This window comes from Halichoerus grypus, chromosome 4, assembly GCF_964656455.1.
Source record: "Halichoerus grypus chromosome 4, mHalGry1.hap1.1, whole genome shotgun sequence".
NCBI lineage: Eukaryota > Metazoa > Chordata > Mammalia > Carnivora > Phocidae > Halichoerus > Halichoerus grypus.
Window position 1 is genome coordinate 80,016,328 of NC_135715.1, and position 3,339 is coordinate 80,019,666.

Genomic DNA, 3,339 nt, shown 5'->3' on the forward strand with positions numbered 1-3,339 from the left:
AGGCGCACCTCCCGCGGCCGAGCTCCAGCCGCTGGCCCGCGGAGGCGGTGCCCGCCTTAAATGCCGCCTGCCCCGCCCACGTACCTACCCGCGAGCGGGTTGCCTGGCCTCACGACGCCCCGGGAGGCGGGAATCCCGCAGGCGCGGACCCGGGCGCGGAAGCCCGCGGCGGGGCCTCCATCCAGGGCGCGGGCCCCGGCCGGGGACTTGGGGGTCCCCAAGGGCAGCGCCGGCGAACCGCCGCAGCCTGCCTCCGGGCGAGCCCCCGACGATCGCACGCCCTCATCCCAGCTTTGGTGGGACCCTCACCCGCTTTGTTTTGCTAATAAAGGAATTCGTAAAAGTACTAAGCAGAGCGGGAGAATTGCGGCTCCTACCGGCAACTGCTCTCTAGGGTGTCCTGGCCATAAAACGCAACCTTATTATCGGAGGTTGGATTTCCACAGGCCAATGTAGTGTCAGAGTAAATTTGGGAATTACGGAGAGAGATCTGAGGAGTAGCTGAATTACCTTGCGGGATCCGGATAAAAATTGGAGTTCTAAAACAATTGTGGAGGGGGGAGTGGAGAGGAGAGATGGGAGGAAGCTGTGCAGTCAGAGGACTCAGGAATGAGGCTGCCTCGTGGGCAGAACCGAAGCTGTAGGCTGGGGTCGGATAAACACCCTCATCCCCTAATTGGGATGGACATCTCCTTCTCCCGCCAATGCTATAAATCCCTTCCTTCCTTTCTTCTTGCCTTCCGTTGTCCGCCCTTTCTTTCTTCTTTTCTTTCCAAAATGGCAGAATTTGAAGTCAGACCCCCCCCCCCCCCACACACACACCCATTGTGGGGCTGGGCAACACCAGTGAGTTACTTCTTAACTAAACGGTAAGGGACAGGAAAATTCCGGGTGACATTTGGTTTGCAGATACAGATCACAGGTTCTTTGGAGTTGGAGGGGACATTAAATTCTAGTCCAGACTTAAGCAACAGCGGACCCCTGGCTAAGTCTGTGTTGTGTTCTTCCCTCTCCTTCTCCCCTGGAGAATGCTCTTCAAAGGAAAATTTGAAGACAGGGCTACGGAGAAAAAATTTGCATGCAACTGATGTTCCCACTGTTTGCTGGGAATCCAAGAGAAGGGATTTTGCAGTTACAAGTGGCTGCTTGCTCACCTTCCACTCTTCGAGCTCCTGCTCTACCTTTTTGGACAGAGAGACTAGAGAAGCAGGATGGCTAGAGAAATGCCCCTGAACTCAAGTCTAGTTTAAGCTTCAAAAGCAAAGTCAGATTCACACTTACTTAATTAGGGGAATAGGAGAGAGTGATGTAGGGAGAGGAATGGGCTAATGGAGAGGTGATAGCAGATTTTAAAGTCAGCAAATTGTAACAACTCCTGCTAGAGAAGATTGCTGTTTATTCTTGTTGGTGTCAAGTTTGGGAAAGTGTTAGTTACTACCAAATTGGACAAAAGAGAACACTGTCAGATACTCTAGCACCTCTCTGGTCCTGCAGAGTTTCTGGTTCCTGCCAGGGGCCAGTCTTGGCAACTACTGCTATGGCCCACGTGGCAGCTTCTGATGCCATCGGGTATCCTGGATAGCGACTTCTACCAAAGAGGACAAATGGGGCCACTCCACACACACACACCCTAACTCCAGTTACTGCTTTGCTGTTGCTGGTCCTCTTGCCCCAGAGTCCAGACATCCCAATATTTCTTGAGGAGAAGGTCCTCCAGGTATCTGTGAGGCAGGTACCTGGAGTGGTCCTCACCTGATAGAACTATGGACTGAATTTCCCCTCAGAAACACAGACTCACCACTTTTTGGCCCCAGGAACTATGCCCCATCCTTTTCTGGGCAGTGTACCCTGAATTCCACCCAATTCTATGACCTCTCTTGAACTGGCCGGAAAGGCCAGGGTACAACTTGGGACACCTTCTCAGCCCAAATACTCTAGTAGCAGCTTCTGCTTAAAGCTGGGTTTTCCTGTCTTTCAAAAAAAGCCTATCCATGCCACGAATCTCTTCTGGGACTGTTCCCATTGGTAAATATTACATATTTGGGATAGGCTGTCATAATATCTGTAACTACTCCTAGCTTATTTTAATCAATTAATGCACACAATGTCTGTGAAACTGTACCAGACATAGGGACTGTTGGGGAGAAATGGTGCTAAAATTGTGTCATTCTCTGCCCTCAAGAAAGCTACACTTGAGTTGGAGATGCAAAATTAACGAATGAATTGGAGAGGCAACACTTGATCTTAGCCAAAAGGCCGAGAAGCGATGAATTGGAGAGGCAAAATTAACGAATAGACGATAGTAAATGACCCAAGCCAGAAAAGAATTTAGCGCTAAATGGTATAGGCCCTGAGTGCTTTAAAAGTTTAAAGGAAAGATGAGGGAGATGGCAAGATTTTTATTTCTTAGAATTAATTATTCAGATTTTTCCCTATCTCTTTCCACTCTCCATGAAAGGTGGGAGAGAGGCAGAGAGAGTGGCAGAGTTAGGGCCTTCTGTTTATGGACCACTCTTGCTGCCCTGAAGGCCCCTGTCCTGCTGCAGAGTCCTGGGTGAAGGGACATCCACCAGCTGGCTCAAGAGTGTGAGTGTGAAGATTCAGTACTCCAGAGAAGGGGATCCAGGTGCTAATGGGAAGAGGAAGTTTCGCTTCCTGCCTCACATCTGGATCAGCCGGTGCCACTGTTACCCACTATCTTCTTCCTCTCCTGGATTCCTGTCCCACGCACACGGGCAGTCCCCACACACCTGTGCTCACTCATCGTGCCAGGCTCTGACTAGGCTGCATTTCTCCACCAACAAGGGCACCTGGAGTGAAGATGCAAAAACAAAACAAAACAAAACTGCAGCCAAGCACACCGCTACGCTGTTTCCTCGTTTCTTCACGTATAAGAAACCCTGAGATTGGCAGATGAACAACGTGCAGAAAGGAAACCTGCTTTCGGAAATAAGCACCAATACCACAATAATGGCCCCGCCTGAGGCTGTTAAAGACCATGACCAGAGTGGACAGGGGTGATTCCAGAAGTAGATAAAAGACCCGCATGGGGCTTAGGTGGGGTCATGCCACAGGGCATGCTTTCTCCCCTTGTGAATGTAGCTCCCCCAAATTTTAGGTTACTACAACGTTTATTCTCTGTGACTTATTTTGGGTACTAAGATCCTTTTTCAAAAAATTATCATTTTCCTTTTATTAGGTGATTGAAAAAAATTGACTGCATCCTGAAGGTCTTAAATTTGTTTTTGAATCTGAGGGTGAAACAGATTCTTCCCATTTGAATCATCTTCACCTTTATCATGGAAGTTATACCATATATATATGTGTAACATATATGAC